The sequence below is a fragment of the Rhodnius prolixus genome, unplaced genomic scaffold, assembly GCF_049639745.1.
Source record: "Rhodnius prolixus isolate KJV_2025 unplaced genomic scaffold, Rpr scaffold_8, whole genome shotgun sequence".
In the NCBI taxonomy this organism is placed as follows: domain Eukaryota; kingdom Metazoa; phylum Arthropoda; class Insecta; order Hemiptera; family Reduviidae; genus Rhodnius; species Rhodnius prolixus.
The window spans coordinates 27,145,481-27,169,251 of record NW_027411593.1 but is presented as its reverse complement, the minus strand read 5'-3'; the positions used below and the strand labels follow the sequence as shown (position 1 = coordinate 27,169,251).

At 35.6% G+C, this 23,771-nt stretch overlaps 1 protein-coding gene across 2 annotated transcripts in view; it reads right to left on the bottom strand.

Annotated features, from left to right (window-relative positions):
- nAChRalpha2 (nicotinic acetylcholine receptor alpha2) overlaps positions 1-23,771 on the bottom strand; it is a 139,391-nt gene that overhangs the window by 62,740 nt on the left and 52,880 nt on the right. Inside the window, exon 1 of one of the 2 annotated variants that reach the window (XM_074122097.1) lies at positions 13,957-13,975. The exons of the other annotated variant lie outside the window; for it this stretch is intronic. The gene's annotated coding sequence lies outside the window, so the exon portion shown is untranslated. Of the gene's footprint in view, positions 1-13,956; positions 13,976-23,771 lie in introns of those variants that run through there. 2 annotated transcript variants of the gene reach the window in all.

The following is a 23,771-nucleotide window of genomic DNA, read 5'->3' as shown; positions in this document are numbered from 1 at the left end:
GATGCCCTTCATAGGCGATGCGAGGTGCTCTACCATGGTGGAGGTGCCGCAACCAGCTTAGTCTACCCAGCTTAATGCTCTTTACAATGTTCGCCTCCTTAAAAAGCTCCCTCAGCTCAGGATTTTTCCTACATCTATAAGTACCATTCTCCACCACCGGTCCATAAATCCTTCTCAATACCTTTCTCTCCCAGCAGTTCAGCGTACTTTCATCCGCTGAGGTTAGCGTCCATGTTTCTGAGCCATATAATAGGACTGATAAGGATCTTGTAAATGGTGAGTTTGGCATTTCTCGAGATGTCCCTTTTTCGGAGGATCGGGCTTAATGTCCATAGGCACCTATTTGCAGCTGCAATCCGACTGGTTATGTCCTCCTTTACCTCGTTTTTTGAAGTAAGGGTAGCACCCAAATACTTAAAGTTATTTACGCCATTAAAAACGTGCTGAGCAACTTGTAGGCTGCCAAATCTTCTTGCTCTCCTAGTTGTCACCATATATTTTGTCTTACCAATTGGAAGCAGTAAGTCGTTCTAATATCTAATTCTTCTACATTCCTTTGTCACCAAGGAGAGAAGTGTACCGTGCACTTATTGTAAAGGAAGCTATTTTGAAAGAATAAGCTCGGCTAGAAACATTTTTCGCACAATAACTGCTTGTAATTATTTTCTGCTTCATCTACTCCTAGAGAAAAGGGACCTGAAATTTGAATCGGAACTTCAAAGGTAAAAACTGCTTTGATTATTTGGGAACGGTGTTGGAAAGTAATGGTGTGACTTGAACATGGAGAAGAAGTGGAGAGTCGATGTATTTAACATTTATTTTGGCCTCTTTCTATCCCTGCAAAGAAAATAAGAATAAGTTTTATCATTCTGTTATCGAGATTACCACCTAGTGTGAAATGTCTTAGATATTAAGACTTTAGAAATAGTCTTTAGAAAATTATTTAACAGGAACAAGGAGTGATAGATGGGCAACTAAGGAGAAAAAAGGCAAAAAAAGGTACAAAGTTCATCAGAGCAAGCCAGAAAATGGTAAAACGTCACTCTTGCAAAGGATGAATCATGAAGACTGCTAGAAAATATGTTGGGTGTCCTAGCAACAAACTCTTCCGAGTCAGTATTGATTGGCGGGGCTTTGAATTTGAGGAATTCGTATCCTGAGCCTTTCTTAACGCAAGTCGAGGAACATATTCCGTGTTTTCCTAATACTTGACATTCCATATTTCACAACAAGTCCTTCAAGTGGATCATTTTTGCCCAACTTTTCATCCTAAAATTTACAAATTAATTATATGAATAAAACATTGAATTCAATATCAAGTTATAAACAACTTCTAACTGAAAATGAAAAAAAAAAAAATATATGTTTGCATAATGAGGCCTCTTTACTTTACAATAAATACAATGGAAGTGCTAAAAAATATTTATCTTAGAATTTCTATTATAAATTAATAAATTATTAACTTAAGAATTCAAGATTGGCGAGGAATCGATCAAATAAAAAACAACTCGTCTTTTTGCCAACGTTTCGACCAATATACTGCCTTCTTCAGGGCCTGGATATTACAAATACAAAAAATATAAACAATTTAGAGAATAATATAAAATTTTATATTATTGATTCTCTAAATTGTTTGTATTTCTTGCACGGCCGGATTTAGATGAAGAGAGGCCCTAGGCTATTCCACTTATGAGGCCCTTTCACCTCCAATTTTTAAGTTTGTAAATTACATTTTTATGTTTGTTTATTAGCCATATGCGTAGAATTACTCCTTATTTACGGTTCAGTGTTTTAGTGTTCACTGTTTTTAGAATATTATAATTTTAATTTTGCTAACAATTTGAATGTAGGCCCCTCTTGATCTTGAGGCCCTAGGCTGAAGCCTAGTTAGCCTAAAGGGAAATCCGGCCCTGATTTCTTGTATTTGTAATATAGAGCCCCGAATAAGACAATATATTTGTCGAAACGTTGGCAAAAAGACGAGTTGTTGTTTTTATTTGGACCGATTCCTCGCCAATTTTGAATCCTTAAGTTAATAATTTACGGTCGCGAAACCTATGTCTATTCATATTAATAAATTATATTTCAGTACCCCGGAGGTACACAACACTATGTCCAATTTTAAATTATTTACAAGAGAGCAAATGAAAGAGATTTTTCGCGGTTTTTTCTTACTCATAAGCCCACGGGAGTTATTTTACTTAAATCTTTGGTGGATAATAAGTAACATAGATGCGCCATAAGTGATGGTTGGGTTATTTATTTACAAGACGGGCAATCACCCAGTTACAAAGAAATATAATTTAAAATAACATTTAATAATAACTCAATATATAATAATTATAGAATATACATATATATACATTTATACATATATATATATATCGTAGAATAAAAATAAAGATAAAATAGAAATAATATATACACATAATTTACTTAATAGATGAAAAATACTTCAAAATATGTACTATAAAATATACTTTAAAAATAGAAACTTTACTCAATTAATAAATCTTAATATCACAAATGACCGGTAAGTTTTCCCTAGTACCAATCACCGCAAAATCAGCTATTTAACAAATGTTTCAACTCGATCATGTTGGTGTTGAATATATCAAAATCAGCGGGTAGATTATTAACTTGATCCGTAACTTTTCGAAAATAACTGAACTTACGATAATTAGTACTATGGCACACTTCAGAAAACACTTGTTTTTGTCTAGTACCGTTTGTTGGCACGTGAAAATTTAACAATGATAAAAGTTCAGGGCAGTTAATATTATTATTTAGAATTTTGAAAATAAAATTTAAGTCTGTGGCTTGTCTACGAAACTGTAAAGTACTCAAACCAGTAAATTCCATTACGTCATCGTACGGTACCTCCGTCATGGCTTTTGTCTCTCGATACCAGAGCAATCTTAGGAATCTTCTTTGAAGTGATTCAAGTTTGTTGACGTAAGTTTTCTGATAAGGAGACCATAAAGCAGAGCAGTACTCAAGAATAGGTCGCACCATTACTTTGTAAAGGATAATTATGGTTCTGACATCTTTAAAGTTTCGAGTAGATCTAGATATAAAGCCAAACATTTTATTTGCCTTTGTGACTATGGAGTTCATATGGAGGTTGAATGAAAGGTTAGCACAGAACGTAACACCAAGGTCCTTCACTACATTAGATCTACTTAGAGTTGAAGCATGAAGAGAATAATCGAAGTTTGTACACGTCCGACTACGATGATAGGATACTACCTTACATTTAGAGATGTTTAGGCTCATATCATTTTCATTGCACCAAACACTCAGTCTATGGAGAGAGTTTTGGAGGAGGAGAAAGTCATCCGCAGAGTTAATGGCAGTATAAATCTTTAAGTCGTCCGCAAAAAGCAGAAAGTTTACTGAATTGAGACATGTAGATATATCATTGATATAAATTTTGAATAAAAAAGGGCCAAGAATAGAACCTTCAGGTACACCAGATGATACAAGAAATTCTTCTGACATTATTAAAAAAAAAATATGTATTCTATTGGAAACATTAAAAATTTAAAAAAAATAAAAAATGGACTTAGTGTTGTGTACCTCCGGGGTACTGAACTAAATTATTAAATTATTATTAGAAGCATAAATAAATTAAATTATTAGAAATGTTTAGAACAGATTTTCAGAACAGTTTATTTTGTAAATTTGACAGGCACAAAATTGCGTACAATTTATAAAGATGTATCATCAATTGACACGCACAATAACTGTGTGAAAGATAATTGGAGTTTTTTTTTTTTTAATTAATTACGCTGAAAACAAGAGGAGAGATGCTCCAATTAAATTATTTTGTAACAAGGTTATCTCAGTAACCCAGTGCAGCACAGATGTTCGCTTAGTAATTTGTCAACTGTGGAAAATTTTTGTTGCTATTTAACAAAATTCTGAAATATGTTTGGTGTACATGGTTTAATTGTAATAATTTTGATTTGGGTGATGACGATGAGTATGGATGGAATTAGTGGTAGAATGTAACTATTAATTAGTTCAATTTGGGATAATTATTACACTTCTGGTAATGCGTTGGTACCCCTGCAATTTCCATCATGTGGTATTATAAGTACTGTTCTTTACAACAATACAACCAGCCGGAGTACGCAATTACTTACGGTTGTAAAGCCTGCCTTTCCACCAGAACCTTTAGCTTTGGGCAACACAAAACTTGGTCTTCAGTTTTCTCTTGTCTCTTTTCGCCAAAAGTATTTATTTTCGTATATCTGTTCTTAAATTAACTTTAAAGAAAACGCTTTATCTGCTATTAAAACAAGATCGTTGATAGGTAAACGATGTAGCCAGTTCAGCTTATATATTATATAAGCTAACTAAATTAAATAACCAAATTTATTTAATAAAAGTAATTAAATTAAAAAATTACTGGGATTAGTTTCTTTAATTTTAAAAGTAGAAAGCCTAATCCTAAAGAATGACCAGACATAACTTATACTGAAAAGTCATTTTCTTTTTGCTTTATTTATTTTTTTTTTTTTTGCCTTCACTTTTTCTTGCAGCAGGAGGATGGCGGAATGGATGACGAACAGAGAAATTTGTTTTAGAAATGGTCGAGTAGATTCGCCAGTAGTTCGGTGGTCTTCGGGATCAATATGACGATGCAGGAGAGTCCTCTTAGATCTGTAATTTTACTCACTTGGGAGCATGGGACTCAAGCAGTTGACTGTTAACTGGGCACAGTTATGAGATTAAAACTATATTAATGTTGCAAAAAAAAAAAAATATTACGAAAAAATATATGTGTTAACCCCTATAATATTATTTAAAAAATTATCCACTATTTTTGTCTAAAAAATGAGTAGGATCTTATTAATAGCAGCATTTCTAGAAATAAAAAGATAAAAACAGAATTTGAAAAGAAATGCATGATTTAAGGTTACTGAATGAAAAATGAAGTTTAGCAATTGCTCCCTTCTACGCTAGTATGCGTGCTTAGGGGACTTTGCCAGTGAATACCTCAACAACAAAACATGCCTCAGGAGATGGCGTCTACATGCGAAGACGTGGCGTCCGATCACGTAAGGGCGCTAAGGATGGCTGTACATACTTCCTAAATGGTCAATCCTTCTTATCTGACCGCTCCTTCAGAGTCTGCTTCGGTTCCACCAGGTCTTCTATTCTTTTTTCGCTGTTGACCATCAACAAGGAATTGGAACAAGAAAAAATAATTTCATGCAGCGCTACATTTATGGTAATTGGACTATTTCTCTTTGGAAAAATAACCGTCAAGAATAATGGAACTATTGTTACTCTATAATGGGAGTCGAATAGTTAGACCCACAACTAATACGAGGGTCGTTTGAAAAGTCCGTGCAAAAATAAAAACTACTAAATTTTTGGGGGTAAACCTTTTTTATTTTTCAACGTAGTCTCCTTTTAGGCTTATACACTTCGTCCAACGCTGCTCTAGTTTGTTGATCCCTTCCGAATAATAGGATTTGTCCAAGTCTGAAAAATAGCCATTCGTTTCTGCAATCACCTCCTCGTTTGAATAAAATCTTTTTCCCGCCAGCCATTTCTTCATATTGTGGAACAAATAGTAGTCCGAGGGAGCCAAGTCTGGAGAATAGGGGGGACGTGAAACGAGTTGGAACCCTATTTCCATTAATTTTGCGACCACAGGTGTGAGCTGGTGCGTTGTCGTGATGGAAAAGGACTTTTTTGTGGGCCAATCGTGGGCGTTTTTTTGCAGCTCGGTTTTCAAACGGTCCAATAACGATGAATAATATGCACCTGTAATAGTTTTACCCTTTTCCAGATAGTCGATGAGGATTATTCCTTGCGAATCCCAAAAGACAGTCGCCATAATCTTTCCGGCCGAAGGAACGGTCTTCGCCTTTTTTGGCGCAGATTCCCCTTTGGTAACCCATTGTTTAGATTGTTCTTTGGTCTCAGGAGTGTAGTGATGTATCCATGTTTCATCCACAGTGACGAAACGACGCTTAAAGTCCTGCGGATTCTTCTGGAACAGCTGCAAACCGTCCTTGCAACACTTCACACGATTTCGTTTTTCGTCAAGCGTGAGCAATCGCGGCACCCATCTTGCGGATAGCTTTGTCATGTCCAAATGTTGATGCAAAATATTATGTACCCGTTCATTCGAGATGCCCACAGCACTAGCAATCTCACGCACCTTCACTCTTCTGTCATCCATCACCATATCATGGATTTTATCAATGATTTCTGGAGTAGTAACCTCAACAGGGCGACCAGAACGTTCAGCGTCACTTGTGCCCATATGGCCACTCCGAAAATTTTGAAACCACTTATAAACTGTTCTAATCGAAGGTGCAGAGTCACCATAATGTTTATCAAGCTTCTCTTTAGTCTCCTGAGGCGTTTTGCCTTTCATAAAGTAGTGTTTAATCAACACACGAAATTCTTTTTCGTCCATTTTTTGAAATCACTCGACTTCCTCGATTCAAACGAATGCTAAACACAAAGAAATAGACCTATCTGGCTGAAACTTGTTGTGTGTTCTTCCAAGAGATGCTACTAACTAAACATAACCTCGATACGCGCCAGTGGTGCTATCTCTCTGACTTTGCACGGACTTCCTCGTATCATAGCATTTAGTATTCATAATCTTAGTTTTGAAAATAGTTAGATGGTGTTAAGCTTATCAACAAACAAAAATGTGAAGACTAGGTGCAACTACTCTAGACAGTAATTCCACTCCCTTGGAAATTAGTGAATACGATTTGGATATCACTATCTTAGATAAGTGAAATTAAAGAAAATTCCACAAATTAAGTATGATGTATTAACCAAAAATTGTCGCAATTAAAACTTATGCTGAGGAAAACCTGCGAATGGATCTTAGAAATAAGGATATTTGCATCATTTCGGACAGCCAAGCTGCACTGGAAGGCCCTTACTTTCCTGGTTTGGGAATGTAAAAAAGTCCTGTATCTACTGGCTTGGCACAATAATGTTCGGCTGGAATGGGTGCAGGGTTATGTGGGGATCAAGGGCGATGAAACAGCCGAACCAACTGGCCTGGAACGGAGCTAATGCTCCTTTCATAGGCCCAGAACCAGTCCTGGGGATCACCAAGGATGCATTTCGTGCAGCTCTCAGAACTTGGATCTGGTGACCATGAAAAGAACTGGGTGATGTGTCTTGGGGTTAAACAGAGTAAGAGTGTGATGCCATGGATGTGTAAACAAAGAACCAAAAAGACTTTGTGCATGGGCAGAAATCAGATTACTCTGATTACCGGCCAATTCAAGGGGCACGGGAGGTTCAGAAAGTACCTGTACAAGGTGGGGGCTTTTTTTTTTTTTTTTTTAGCTTGGAACCGTTTTGCAGATTGTGTCAGGAAGAGGAGGAAACGGCCTCTCAATTGTGGTCCGATGAAATCTTTGGAACTTTGAGACCAAAGGAGATTGTAGCGCAAAATGAACTAGTAGGGAAAGTCCTCAACCTCTTTAGTAGGAAAGGTTTCGTCTACTAGATCCAAAGGGGAGGGTACAATAAGCCTCTTTTGGCTGCAGAGCAGGGGCTAGGTCCCGCCCCTTTTCTAATCTTAATCTTAACAGGTCCATTGAACTGTCCAAATTTCAGATATACTAATTATTTATTCGCTAAATTTAAAACGATTTTAATAGTAATTTTTGCAATGAAATAATTACAAAAATCTTAATGCCAATACTTTACATATTATTATTTCTTAATCCGTCAGTTACAATCTGTTGGATGCCAAGTCTTCGCTCCTCGTACTGTTTATTAAGGGTGTATAGTGCTGAGACAGTTTGACAAAAGCAGGAGATAAAGTGCATTTTAGCATTCATATTACTAACTCCCAGGTAAAGATTATGATAAAAATGAAAATGTATTTCTATATATTAATTAGAATTTTAGAATGGAATTAGTTAAGTTTTATTTCTTCAGGAATATAATTAGAGTATTTATTATTAAAGCAAAAACGTAAACAGAATTTTTGGTTAAATTAAAATTACTTATAAACAATAAATTCTGCGATAAATAACAATTGCTCAAATTATTTTTAAATGGAACACACAATTATAAATAACTGGTAGCAAATTATTTGTTTTTCGCTCAATTAACCTTTTCAAAGACCTGTGTGTACAAATTACAGTTGGGATACAAAGTAATTAATTTCAGTAGATATTTCACAGACGCTAGCTTTTTCTCTTTTAATAGAAATGAGTTATAATTTAGATAGTTATTGGCAATCAGTGCCTAGGATTTGGTAATTGAAAATTCATTTCATTCATTCCTGGCTGTTTCTAGGTTATGGTCAATTATTTTGGGGAAGCAGTAGTCCGAAGCCACTACGCTCACACCAATCATAACCAACACTTTGTTTATATCCCAGGTGATGCTGCAATTATTAAAGCTTTTATTTTTATTTTCTTATCGTAACAATAAACATGGACTAGAATATCTTGAATAATTTCTAATGCCGCAGCAGACCTCAAAAGTTCTTCTTTTGCAGTGACTGATGTTTTTTCAGAAAAGCTTTGTCGTTGAGAGAATAATTTGTAGTTTTGTATGAAAATGGACTACCGTTCAGTTCAATGGTTCAAAAGAAGCACAATTCTGGAACAATAGTTCAAACGAGAGGGCGTAACTCTTATTTAGAAGCTTGCCAACATTATTGCTATAAAAAAAACTATAATTATTAAGATACGAGGTCTGTAAATTAAGTAATGAGACTGAGTTTTTTAAATTTTTTTATTCCAAAAAGAATTACAATTCTATATAGTCATCTTCAAAATAACTTCCTTCTGAAGCCACACGGGGCTGGAGACGTTCCTTCCACTCCTCACAGCAATGCTCGAACTCCGATACTGGCACAGCCTTCAGCTGGTCGATTACAGCCGTTTAAATGTTTTCGACTGTGCCAAGATGAGTTCCCTTGAGGTGATTTTTCAACTTCGGGAAGAGAAAAAAAGTCACAAGGACTCAAGTAAGGCGAATAAGGAGGCTGAGGAGCCACAGGAATGTTTTTACTGGCCAAAAACTCTGGTTTATTGAAATTGCTGTGTGACAAGGAGCATTATCGTGATGCAACACCTACTTGTTCTTGATGTTTGGTCTCACACTAATGACCCTTTTTCGAAGTTTTTCCAAGAATCTCTCGGTAAAAGTGTTGATTGACCGTTTGACGCTTGAGGTAGAAACTCTTTGGTGGACGATTCCGTGGATATTGAAAAAACAAATCAGCATGCATTTGATCTTCGACTTCGCCATCCTTGCTTTTTTGGACCTTGGAGAGGTTGAAGTGTGCCACTCCATGCTCTGGCGCTTGGTTTCTGGGTCGTATTCAAACACCCAGAATCGTCACCAGTAATGACACTTGTGCACGGCCGGATTTAGATGAAAAGAGGCCCTAGGCTATTCCACTTATGAAGCCCTTTCACCTCCCATTTTTATGCTTGTTTATTAATCATATGCGTAGAATTTCTCCTTATTTTCGGTTGTGTTTTAGTGTTCACAGTTTTTAGAATAATGTAATTTTAATTTTGCTAACAATTTGAATGTAGGCCCCTCTTGATTTTAAGGCCCTAGGCTGAAGCCTAGTTAGCGTATAGGAAAATCCGGCCCTGCACTTGTGACTTTTTTCTCTTCCCGAAGTTGAAAAATCACCTCAAGGGAACTCATTTTGGGACAGTCGAAAACATTCAAACGGCTGTAACCGACCAGCTGAAGGCTATTCCAATATCGGAGTTCGAGCACTGCTATGAGGAGTGGAAAAAACGTCTCCAGCGCTGTGTGGCTTCAGAAGGAAGTTATTTTGAAGGTGACTATATAGAATTGTAATTCTTTTTGGAATAATTTTTTTTTTAAAAATCAGTCTCATTACTTAATTTACAGACCTCGTTTCAATGCAAATAAGTTTTGCTTAATAAGTTTCCCAAAGTTTGGAGGAGCCTCAATTTTTTTTTGTAATGCTCACCAAATCATGTTTATTATTTATGTAAGGTGTAAAAAATTAGTATGTTTTATGTAAGAAGTTAATAAGATTCAGAACAAATTAGTTTGGAAAACCACTAATAAATTGAATATCTATTACTAACGACCGGTGGTTAGATTGATCGGTTATCTGGTAAAAGTAATTTCAATACTATTTTGTGGTGGCAGGGTTAGGATATTTTCAGTGTTGGGTTAGATAGGAACGGCGGAAAAGTACCAATTTGGTTCAGTGACAGAATGAAACAAGCTGGCAGTGGTTGATAGCTGTGTTAGTACACTAGGCAGATGTCATTTCCTCTGATCAGCATTCAAGTGTCACCCGCAGGGTTTTCAAACCGGTAATCACTTATATTGCCAACCTCAACACCCCCTTTCCGGCATCTTCAGCTAGTTTTATTATCTTTCTCTAGAAAGCAAACATGCTTTCTAGTTCTGGTTCTTTATTTTTTACTCTTTTTTAGACTAGCTCACACCCTAAACATTTTAAGTTCTTCCTTGCTAAACTAACTTATTAAAGTTCAGTACTTTTTTCACTATTTAAATAAAAAAAAAACTATTTAAATGTAACAAACGAAAACTTCAGGAAATATTTAATTAATATCTAAATATATTGTTTGAATTTAACAATAAGCTTAAATTTAATTTTTCATTTTAACATTGCATTGCCAATGCACGAATTTAGTCAGTTATTGCCAATATGGAGTCATATTGACTCCATAATCTATTTTTATCTTTCTTTGTATATTGATTTCAATTTTAATAATAAAATTTGCATTAAAGGATGAGAAAGAATAGGAATTAAGAGCGAAAAAACAAATTTTGTCCACAAATCGCCTTTAACATTTCACGCAGAAGGAATTAACTTCAACTTAGGATCGCAGTAATTTCAGTATTTTCTAGAACCCTGATTGTCTGCCTTCTGATCAGGGACTTTTTCATTTTTTTAAATTACATTCACTATTTTTTCGATTACTGTGCGCTGTTGACACGGATCGGAAACTACCCAATTCGCTACAAGTTTTTGCTGCAATTTGAACAGAAAATCAATTCTAGAAAGAGGCTTTTTTTTGTGCCTTGATACTTTCTATGAAAATTATGTAAATTTATCAAATTAGCATTTAGGCAATAATCTGGTGTCAAGTTAATAACAGAAAATCTACTTATATTACAAACCAGGAGTCGAAATGACTCCAATATATTTACGTTTAAGGCCAATCTGGAGTCAAAATGATTCAAGTAAACTAATCTGCAAAAAGAAACTAAGAATTCCATGGTCTTCAGCACAGTGACTATCAAATGGTGAGAGAGTGGGGGTAGCATATCTAAGAGCATTTCGGGATAGCTATGAGATGTGGGAAAACAGAGACCATTCCTATTTTTTTCGGAGTCAAATTGACTTCGGATTGGCAATAAAGTGTTAAATAATATATGAAAATATTGTAAATTATCCTTTTAAAATGTAAGATAGTAAAAACGATGATTTTAGAAAATTTGACATGTTGATGGAACCTTCAAAATACTTCCTCCATATATTAATAGTGAATCAAATAGAGTAAAACGATGGGTTATTTACTTCTAGCGATTAGCTCCACCCAAAGCATGCGAGTACAAGAACAGAAAGGATGGTGCCAACATGTCAGTAGATCTCTCTCATCCATCTTCTGGAGTCGGTTGTCAAAGGGTTGAAGAGGGAAGATATGCTGCAGTGTCTCTCGGCTCCATTCTACTTCCCGATGGAAGCTGTAAAGGATGTAACGAGGGATGAGGAGGTGCCTTCCGAGCACGAGAGGTTTTTATGTGTTTAAAAAAGATATAGATAATTAAAATAAAAATAATATTTTTTATATATATAAAAGATATAATTGAAATAATTAAATAGATAAATTGCTGAAAGATAGATAAGGCTAGGTAATGTAAATGATGACCGTAGTGAGGTCATATTTAACTACGAGGGTCGTTTGAAAAGTCCGTGCAAAGTCAGAGAGATAGCACTACTGGCGCGTATCGAGGTTATGTTTAGTTAGTAGCATCTCTTGGAAGAACACACACCAAGTTTCAGCCAGATCGGTCTATTTTTTTGTGTTTGGCATTCGTTTGAATCGAGGAAGTCGAGTGATTTTCAAAAATGGACGAAAAAGAATTTCGTGTGTTGATTAAACACTACTTTATGAAAGGCAAAACGCCTCAGGAGACTAAAGAGAAGCTTGATAAACATTATGGTGACTCTGCACCTTCGATTAGAACAGCTTATAAGTGGTTTCAAAATTTTCGGAGTAGCCATATGGGCACAAGTGACGCTGAACGTTCTGGACGCCCTGTTGAGGTTACTACTCCAGAAATCATTGATAAAATCCATGATATGGTGATGGATGACAGAAGAGTGAAGGTGCGTGAGATTGCTAGTGCTGTGGGCATCTCGAATGAACGGGTACATAATATTTTGCATCAACATTTGGACATGACAAAGCTATCCGCAAGATGGGTGCCGCGATCGCTCACGCTTGACGAAAAACGAAATCGTGTGAAGTGTTGCAAGGACGGTTTGCAGCTGTTCCAGAAGAATCCGCAGGACTTTAAGCGTCGTTTCGCCACTGTGGATGAAACATGGATACATCACTACACTCCTGAGATCAAAGAACAATCTAAACAATGGGTTACCAAGGGGGAATCTGCGCCAAAAAAGGCGAAGACCGTTCCTTCGGCCGGAAAGATTATGGCGACTGTCTTTTTGGAAGGAATAATCCTCATCGACTAACTGGAAAAGGGTAAAACTATTACAGGTGCATATTATGCATCGTTATTGGACCGTTTGAAAACCGAGCTGCAAGAAAAACGCCCACGATTGGCCCACAAAAAAGTCCTTTTCCATCACGACAACGCACCAGCTCACACCTGTGGTCGCAAAATTAATGGAAATAGGGTTCCAACTCGTTTCACATCCCCCCTATTCTCCAGACTTGGCTCCCTTGGACTACTATTTGTTCCCCAATATGAAGAAATGGCTGGTGGGAAAAAGATTTTATTCAAACGAGGAGGTGATTGCAGAAACGAATGGCTATTTTTCAGACTTGGACAAATCCTATTATTCGGAAGGGATCAACAAACTAGAGCAGCGTTGGACGAAGTGTATAAGCCTAAAAGGAGACTATGTTGAAAAATAAAAAAGGTTTACCCCAAAAAATTAAGTAGTTTTTATTTTTGCACGGACTTTTCCGTGAGGATTAACGTTAATCACTAAATGTTGTATTGTTGTGCGAAGCTTAACGCTGGCCTTAAGCTGGTAGATGAGTTGTTTAAACGTTGAAGTCAGTTTTCAGATAAGCGCTCAATTTAAAAAGAAATCACCTTAGGTTACTTTAGAGTTGATTAATTTTGTGCATAATTATTTGAGAATCACGATAGAGTAAGTAACACCATTGTTTGCTAGCAAAACCTACTATATTGAACATGCGTAGAGTCAGCAATGAGGGGATTGAAGAGAAATAGTGGCTTACCACTTAGATGATTGCCTAAGATAGATTAAAGAGTATTCGGCACGGAGGAGAAAGGTTCAGGGATCTTTCCTTGATTGTAAAAAAAAAAAAAAATTGCGTTTAGGGATCGGAAGGTTTCGACTTAATGCAGGCAGATTGGAAGTTTAGGTTAAATTTAAGAGCTTGAGTCTGGTTTAAATGGTATAAGAGTCATTTTAGGCCTAGGTATTGCGCCATATGGTGCTCATTTTGAATAATAATACCTTAGGCTGATAGTAATTAATAAATCTAATCAAACACTGTAGCTTCAGTTGCTTTATCACCCTGGGAAAAATCAGTCTTCGTTGAAGAAAAAGTGGCCTGCGCCTCTTTATCTCCGAACAAAGAGCGTTTGAGGAAAAGATGTAGAATCATCTTTAAAAATAATTTTAAAAAAAACTAAGTTTGTCAGAAAGAAATCTAAATAAACGGTTAGAAATGAAAGATATTTTACCTTCCCCAACTCTTCTAGCGATGAGCGTTGATGCGTTTTAGGTTTTCAAGTTTACACTGAGACAGCAAAAAACTTATAAAAGTAAATAAAGACCCAATGCTTAAGCAAAGTCCACAGTTTATGAGATGTACGGTTTAGTAATTTAAAATTGCCCCAAACCAGTCCAACTGTCCAATCTTCTATCTTTAATTGCTTTCTGTCAGTCTAAAGAAAGCTCTTCAATATGTCTTTTATTTTTTAGTTATTTAAATCTTCTTTTTTCGTTTTTTTATTGCATGTTTGATTAAAATTCTTGAATAAAATCGTGTTCATTGTATTTCTTTATAAGTCTTAACAGTCATTAAATTTTGTTAATATAACTATTTCGATTGCATACTTAAAAATGTAAAAGGTTGCTGAAGAACGTCAAATACTTGTTCTCGACTTTAAAATAGTGCTAAGCAGAGAAACAAACAAGAAAGGTAATGGCGGATGATATAATAGTTTTAAGGAATAAAAGTACTTCTAAAGAAAATAAAATAAAAATGTTCTACTCCATCATCCATCAAGGCTTGTCTTGTACAAAGAGGTAAACTTTGGCCAAGAGATGTCCCTCCAATATTAACCCTTAACTGGTATCCTCAAAAATCTCAACTTCATCTGGTATCGTCGGGTCAGCTTTGACCCGAAACTTTAAATGCACATTACTTTTAAAAGATCATTGATATGATTAAAGTAGATTTAGTTTTTCTTAGAAAATTTATCTAACAAACGAAAATGGTGAATATTTTGTTAAATTTGTTTCATAAGATTAAGAAAAACCAAAAAAAGGTTAAAAACTTACAAAAGTTGTATTTTTTTATATTTTTTTAAGTTCCAAAAAAAAAAGAAGATATATTCACTGAAAAACGTTATTTCCTTAAAGTTAGATGTTCATTCCAAAAATAGAAAAGTCCTAAAGAAAAAAAAAAATTGTTTTTCCCTAATTCAGCAAGTACTGAATTATCATGATGCGAGTATAACATACTAGTTTTGTTTTGGTACAAAAAAACCATCGTTTTGTTGCCAGTAAAGACAAACAATGAAGTTCCGGCGGTAGTTTTTTTTATTTGGAATTATATAAGAGGGGTTTTCTTTTTTATTTTTTCGTAATGTCCCCGAGTAAGACAAATTTAGCTTTCCTAGTTCATGGACCAGCTTAACTGAACAGAACTAGTATATTTTTAATAACATTAAATGTTATGTAATATTTACTAACATACGAGGGTCGTATGAAAAGTCCATGCAAAGTCAGAGAGATAGCACCACTGGCGCGTATCGAGGTTATGTTTAGTTAGTAGCATCTCTTGGAAGAACACACACCAAGTTTCAGCCAGATCGGTCTATTCCTTTGTGTTTGGCATTCGTTTGAATCGAGGAAGTCGAGTGATTTTCAAAAAATGGACGAAAAAGAATTTCGTGTGTTGATTAAACACTACTTTATGAAAGGCAAAACGCCTCAGGAGACTAAAGAGAAGCTTGATAAAAATTATGGTGACTCTGCACCTTCGATTAGAACAGTTTATAAGTGGTTTCAAAATTTTCGGAGTAGCCATATGGGCACAAGTGACGCTGAACGTTCTGGACGCCCTGTTGAGGTTACTACTCCAGAAATCATTGATAAAATCCATGATATGGTGATGGATGACAGAAGAGTGAAGGTGCGTGAGATTGCTAGTGCTGTGGGCATCTCGAATGAACGGGTACATAATATTTTGCATCAACATTTGGACATGACAAAGCTATCCGCAAGATGGGTGCCGCGATTGCTCACGCTTGACCAAAAACGAAATCGTGTGAAGTGTTGCAAGGACGGTTTGCAGCTGTTCCAGAAGAATCCGCAGGACTTTAAGCGTCGTTTCGTCACTGTGGATGAAACATGGATACATCACTACACTCCTGAGACCAAGGGGGAATCTGCGCCAAAAAAGGCGAAGACCGTTCCTTCGGCCGGAAAGATTATGGCGACTGTCTTTTGGGATTCGCAAGGAATAATCCTCATCGACTATCTGGAAAAGGGTAAAACTTTTACAGGTGCATATTATTCATCGTTATTGGACCGTTTGAAAACTGAGCTGCAAGAAAAACGCCCACGATTGGCCCACAAAAAAGTCCTTTTCCATCACGACAACGCACCAGCTCACACCTCAGCAGTTGTGGTCGCAAAATTAATGGAAATAGGGTTCCAACTCGTTTCACATCCACCCAATTCTCCAGACTTGGCTCCCTCGGACTACTATTTGTTCCCCTATATGAAGAAACGGCTGGCGGGAAAAAGATTTTATTCAAACGAGGAGGTGATTGCAGAAACGAATGGCTATTTTTCAGACTTGGACAAATCCTATTATTCGGAAGGGATCAACAAACTAGAGCAGCGTTGGACGAAGTGTATAAGCTTAAAAGGAGACTATGTTGAAAAATAAAAAAGGTTTACCCCAAAAAATTAAGTAGTTTTTATTTTTGCACGGACTTTTCAAACGACCCTCGTATATAACATTTTTTTTTTATTTATCCTTTTATTGTTATTTACACCTGTACCTACAGGGTACAATAAGTAAATGAGATAAGAGTATATGAATAGCGTGGCAGGCGTGAATAACGGTCATCCAGTGATGGCCGCCATTAGTCACCCAGTTGGTCACGGGGCCAACAGCGCCTCAGCCGTCTTCGAGGATTGGAGGGTAGCATAGTTGAAAGACAAGTTTGCAGCTAAAGGGTTGGGATGAAGTGAGAGTTTTTGGTGAAAAATTTTATATCGAATTTTGGCAAGTTCGGAGATGAGTGGAATTTGGAGATCTGTATCGTATTGTGTGGTTGCTAACATAGAATGGAGCGTCTACTATGCGCCGGAATATTTTAGATTGGAGAGTTTGCAGTTTATTGATTTTTTAGCTGTTCCGTAAAGTTCGAGTCCGTAAGTCCATATTGGTGTGAGAAGAGCTGTATAGAGTCGTCGTTTGTTCTGTGGTAATATTACAAAATAGAACAGAAAACAAACTCCAAAACATTAAAATAAAAAATATTAAGAAAAAAAGTTGTAACGCAAATGGTATTGTCGGGTCAAATTTGACCCAAAACCTATATTTTATTTACTTGCACTGCTCGAAGAACGACTGATTTGTATGGACGATTGTTGGTGAGGAAAAAAGTAAAGTAAAAAAAGTAATCGCCTATTTTTTCAGGCGGGGCTTAACGTCCAACTACCAATTAGGTGTCGTGGACGGAAGCGACTAGCAAACATACTTTACTGTAAATTTCTTTTATTAACCATTAAATAAAATCCAAGGCCTAAGACCGGGAATCGAACCCAGTACCACAATACATATTAGCTTTACAGGTCTCGCCTCTAACAGCTCGGCTACCGTGGCTCGAAGAACGACTGATTTGTATGGACGATTGTTGGTGAGGATGAAAGAGGAGAATTCAGAGAAGGGGAGATGTTTATAGTTAACTCCTACAAAATGCCACACAAAAGAAAAACGCGCGGGTCAAATTTGATCCGACGATACCAGTTGAGGGTTAAGATTGCGGAAGTGGGATGTTGTAAGAGAAACAAAATAAATGAAATTATTAAAACAAAAAAAAAACAATAACAGAAGCGTAGAAAAAAAAAATCAAAACGACAACTAATTTTGGGGCAAAAAATAAATAAGTAGAAAGCCTGAAATTTAGGAAAGACGTTTAGGGATAAGGAAATAGAAAGATGACGATAAAAGCATAGACTTTCCAGGAAATAGAAGGAGATAGGCCATCTAGAAGTTGCAAGGAAGAGGAAGTAGGATGAATGACTGGCAGATTGGAAGCGCTGGAGAAAAGCTTTTATCTGAATGGCTGCCCGGGTTACCGGAAATCACTAGTTAGATAAAGAAAATAATTATTAATCACAATACTTTGAGAAAAAATATTTTTTTCTGCAACCATGTAGGAATGTTCTCATTACTCAATTAAAATCATCTGTGTAATGCCCAACTTTACCTCACTAGTGGGGAAAAATTCCCATTAGTGTCACTTTCCTCACTAGTGAGTGAAAAAACTTTATTGTGCTTCCTTGATATAAGAAGTTTTGTCATTAAATATTTTCTGTAAAACTTTAATAAGCTTATTTAACGTAACTAAATAATTAAAAAACGAATATTAAAAAAATAAAATAAAAATTGAAAGGAATATAGAAATAAAAATAATATTTTAATAAATAATTAGATATTTTTAATTATAGCTGTTAAAAAGGTTATAGTGTTACCTTATAGAAATTTAAAATGGATTCTTGCGATTCCTGTTTAGAAAACACTCCTCCATCAATAAAAGAAACAGCAGAAAATGTAATAAGTAATGTAAATACGTAAGTAATTTAAATAATTGTAATATAACAATAAATGTTTATAATAAATAAATTACTTTTTGTAGACTGTAAAAATGAAATTTTTAATTTTTTTAGTTAATAAATCTAATGGTTGCAGAAAAAATATAATATTTAACTCGAATGTAAAGTATTTTCCTCACACTCGGCAATTTGCACTTGCACTCGCCTCGCTTCGCTCGCTCGTGCGTACAAACCCTGCCTCGCGTGAGGAAAAGTACTACTTTCCACACTTGTTAAATAAATAACTATTCCTCACACTCGGCAATTTGCATTTGCACTCGCCTCGCTTCGGTCGCTCGTGCGTGCAAACCCTGCCTCGTGTGGGGAAAAGTACTACTTTCCACACTTGTTAAATAAATAACTAATTAAATTATTTTTTATAGTATTTTTACTTTCGATCATCGATTGGATTCTAATGCAACAAATTTATGTAAGTTTGAAGCTCTTTATTATAATTATTAATTGTCAATAATTCTGTGGCTTGGTGCATGAAGTGCCAATGTCAAAAAAAGGATTACGTCCTCTTTGGTTTACCTGGAGGGGGGGAAATATTGATGCTAAATTTTGACATTGGCACTAGTACGTTTTAGTGACTCAGTTACTACTTTGAAATTGACTTCGGCACTCCTTGCAAGAAAAATTCTGATGGTTAATATATCAAAAAAGATGTTTTACCCATTTTTGCCAAAATCTGACATTGGCACTTCTTGCACCAAGCCAAAGAATTCTACTTAAAACCTTTATTTTTTTTACCCCCCAAAAAAAGGTTAAAAATTACATACATGCGCCTCACATAACCTTTTTTATTATAAAAATTCTGATGTTTACTGAAGCAAACTTCACACACCATTAAAGATGGATTAAACTAAATTTCTATAAACAAGATCTTGGGACGAGATAAACGACCAAAGGACGTTAGTGTACTAAATGTCACCATTACTGGCCTTAAGAGAAGGGTGTACTTTATCTAACATAATCAGCTGGCTCCAAGTTTATTGCCTGATAATAAAAAAAAAGGCAGAAGTTGATGTACATAAAACTGTTTTATTGCTAATAAAATTCCCAGATGTTTCAATATACTTAAAGTAAAATAATTTTTCTGTTATTTAGCAATTTTTTTTTCTAATTTATTTAAATTTTGTTAATTTAATAAAGACGTGAATACGTCTTTAAATTTGCTATCAAATGGAGGCAATCCAAAAAACCTAATGAAGTTTGGCATTATAGTTTCGAATCTATCGTCTACATCCAAAATTAAATTAGACCACTGGATAGCTAAAGGATCAAAGAATTCATTACGATAAGCGAAGACTGTGACGCATCGCGTGGGGTGGAGGGGGAAGCGCCGCCATTTTGAGATCATTTTGCTGCGTATCGAGATTTGCAATTAGTACAACTTTTGACTCGGAGAAGCTACGATGTTCGTTTAAGTTTTAATCGTCAGCTGTCGTCACAATCTATCGATTGTATATAAAACATTAGTGTAAAATAGTGACAGTGAATATAATAAGGTGTTAGAATAAAAATATATTATCAAAAATATATAATGTCGGCCTATACGTGTCGAAAAAAGCTAAAACCAAATACAGAGATCGTATACGGTTGGAAAGGGCTTCTCAAGAACAATCGAATGGTAATAATAAAACACCATTTGACCGAGTCAAGCGGTGCCGAGAAAGTAAAAGAATGAATGCGGCCGAGCGGATCAACGACGGTGTCAGTACATCTGCAGCTGGGGCGGTTGAATTTATGCAAGTGGATGATGAAATCGTTTCTACATCGACAACGAACTGTATAGGCATAGATTGTGTTCGATCGTCGATTTGTTTCCTTGATTTCATCCCAAATACCTAAATAAAAATATTTTATATAAAAAATATAACCCGTTACGTAAACGTATTCACGTACAACACACGGCCGGTGTCCATGACACAGCCACAGTTTTTTTTTTTAATTCAAATATATAGGCAACCGTTTGTTAAAAAGTAGTAATACGAGGTGTGACTATTAAATAACGAGACTGACGCTGCTACAGAAGAACTATGCATGCGCCAAATCCTAACGACCGACAGCTGTGCAGCGTAAAGCCTTCTCTTTCGATTGCAGCGTCTCACGTGTTTGTAGAGAAATCTGTCTGACCGGAAGCGTTGTTTGTGTAAGAGGTGTTAGTTTCGTTTTGCTGAATACATGATACTACACATGTAGTAGAGCAACGAATTGTCGTGAAATTTCACATCAAAACTTGATAAAACCGCTACTGAAACTTATCTTTTATTAAAAGAAGTTTATGGCGATGAATGTTAATCACGTGTGCGAGTTTTTGGGTGGTTCAAGCGTTTCCAAGACGTCAGAGATGATGACCGCCTGGGTCGCCCTTCCACGTCCAAAACGGATGAAAATATCGATTATAATTAATCAACATTACTACCGTGAGGTGCTTGCTTAACTCCGTGAAAGAGTAAGGAAAAAACAACCCGATTTGTGGAAGAACAAGTCATGGGTTCTCCATCAAGACAACGCGCCAGCTCACACTGCATTATCTGTCAAGACATTTCTAGCCAAGTACAACATCCCAGTTTTAGGCCATCCGCCTTATTCGCCAGACCTGTCCCCATGTGACTTTTATCTGTTCCCCAAAGTGAAATCTGCATTAAAAGGATCACGATTTCAGTCCGTTGAAGCTGTGAAAGGAAAAGCGGTATGCGTCATGCAGAAGCTCACAGAAAAAGACTTCCAGCACGGTTTCGAACAATGGTAAATTCGCATGGAGCGTTGTAGGGATAGGAGAGGGGTGTATATTGAAGGTGATAATAATTAAATATGTATAAATTTAAAATAAAATGTTTTATAGCAATAGTCTCGTTATTTAATAGCCACACCTCGTGCCTTGAAAAAATATATAATTAAAAATATCTGTAAAACATAGCAGAATCGAGCCATAGTTTATACAATAATAATGTTAGGGATTGAGATATAAAAAAAATATTCAGCCTTAAACCAATTGAGAGGACCACATGTTGCAAGAAGATATACATATGTATGTAAAAATATACATGAAAATAAAGACGTTACAAGCATTGTAATCTTTATTTCTTAATTACTGTACTAATGATGATAATGATGCATGTGAAACGTTAAATTAGAAGATTTGACCAATCGCATTACCTTCTTCCGCAGCAGTCACTGATAGTAATAATAATAAATAGATAAAGAAGTAGGCTGCCAGTTCTCTCTACGTGTCCCGATATAGTTTATGGTCTAAGCCAGGATATCACATAGTTACTACCGCATAAATCACTTGCCAAACAGGTTCAATTCCTTTTGTAGATGTTTTATGGCTAAAAAAAAAAAACTGTCTAAAACTTTAATCTACAATAAAAAATAGTCAGCGTTTAGAAATAACTTTTATAACTTTGTCCTAACTTGCAATTCGCCCATTTCGACCTGGAAGGTACAAACTTTTGTTACCAACATTTCTTATAATCATCTTCTCTTGATTTTTTGTTAAAAAATACTTTTTACTCACTCTGGACAACAAAAGACATATATGTGTAAGTATATTAAAGTCAGTCTGGGCTTATGGCATCAAACTGTGAGGTTCAACCAAACGCTCAAATCTGCAAAGGATCCAGTCTTTGCAATCTAAAATTCTTCACTCTATAGTAACCAGCTCCTTTCTACGTCACCAATCAAACTATTCACACAGACTTGAACATTCCTTTCGTGCAACACAAGTTGCTGAAAACACGATACAGAAAATTCCATCTTAACAGTCAATCACATCACAATTCACTTGTACAACATCTATCTTCAAGAACATTTCCAGACGTCTTAAAAGACAGTGGCCTCGTGTTCTCCTCTCTGATGAAGAGAGTCAATAGAATTTAGAATGTTATTGGAGTGTTACCGCTGGGTAACTTCTCCACTCTGATATGTGTATGCTATTTATTGTTATCATTGTTGCTTATAACGCAAAATGCGTTGATTGTAACTAAATAAATGATTAAAAAAAATATATATACTTTTTCTTTAACACCAGTACGGTTCGTATGTTATTGCAAATTCGGCCATTAAAAGTAAAAGGAAATGTAAATCTAGTCCTAGAAAAAAGTAAGCACAATAAGCCTCTCTTGAAATACACAAGATGTGTCATGAAAGTAAGCTTTCTTAGCTCTCGCTGATTATATAAACCGCTTGCATGTAACACAGAATATCTTGAGTTGATTTGATTGCACCTCCTAAAGTTTGGTTGAATTCTAGAAGGAGTTAAAAGAGTCAATACGGAAATCTGTTTGGAAAAAACATATACTCTTAAAGATGTTTGTATTCAATGTTATTAGGAGCCCAATAAGAAAAAATATAGGTTTTCTCAATTGAAAAAGTAGTGACAATGTAACAATACTTTTTAACTCTTCAACCAACGTAATAGTAAATAAATAAAAAACTAATTCAGACTTTGTACTTACTAATTAAGGGTAACGAAACAAAATATACAACATTAAATGGGCCTACAAGGTGTGTGAAATCAACAAAGCTATCTCTTGTCACCCTAGAGGAAACTATAGAATTGGTAGAACTAAGATTCGAAGGCACTCTGTGTTAAAGAAACGCTCTGGCAATAAAAGTTTCGAGAATTGTTAGCTGAACCATTGCCAAAATCAAATCTGATTGCCTAGCCTTTACTGCTCCCATAGGCTTTAGCTGTTCTTTAAGCCCTATAGTCGTAAAAAGATAAATAAAGGTTAGTGTGGTGTTCTCAGAATAAAAGGGACTTAAAATAAGAAATAAAGTATAGAACAGAGGACGCCCGAATGGAGTAAAAATAAAATTCTTCAACATTTGCCCATTTTGTAACGATTGTAACGTTAATTTCGTTTGATGTCGTTCGAATTTATGGAAAAAATAGCAAACAAAATGAAAATAACTGCTGCATTAATGTTTTACTTCCATCGGTTAGGGCTATCAATATGGCAATATTAGAAATGAAATTACTGCGAATTCTAAATTCTAATATGGTTAATTTCGTAGAGTATTGTTTATAGTTTTTGGTGGTTGTTTTTCTAATAATATAAAAGGAAGAAAGAATATTACCAGTCTCAGTCATAATTTTTTGCTAAGCTTAAAACTTAGGGACTAGGCCTTCCTCAAGACTTATGATTAGTAACAATTATAAGCCCTAAGGATGACCTAGTCCCTAGGCAAAAAATAGAAAATTGAGAATGAAAATGGCCATATTCTTTCTTCTTTGTTGTTATTTGATTAATATTAACGTAGTAATTTTAAAGATCAAAACACCGTAATTATACCTAATTCTAAACCTGTAATCGCAGGATTAATTTTTAACCCTCAACTGGTATCGTATGGTCAAATTTGACCAGCGCGTTTTTTCTTTTGTGTGGCATTTTGTAGGAATTAACTATAAACATCTCCCCTTCAC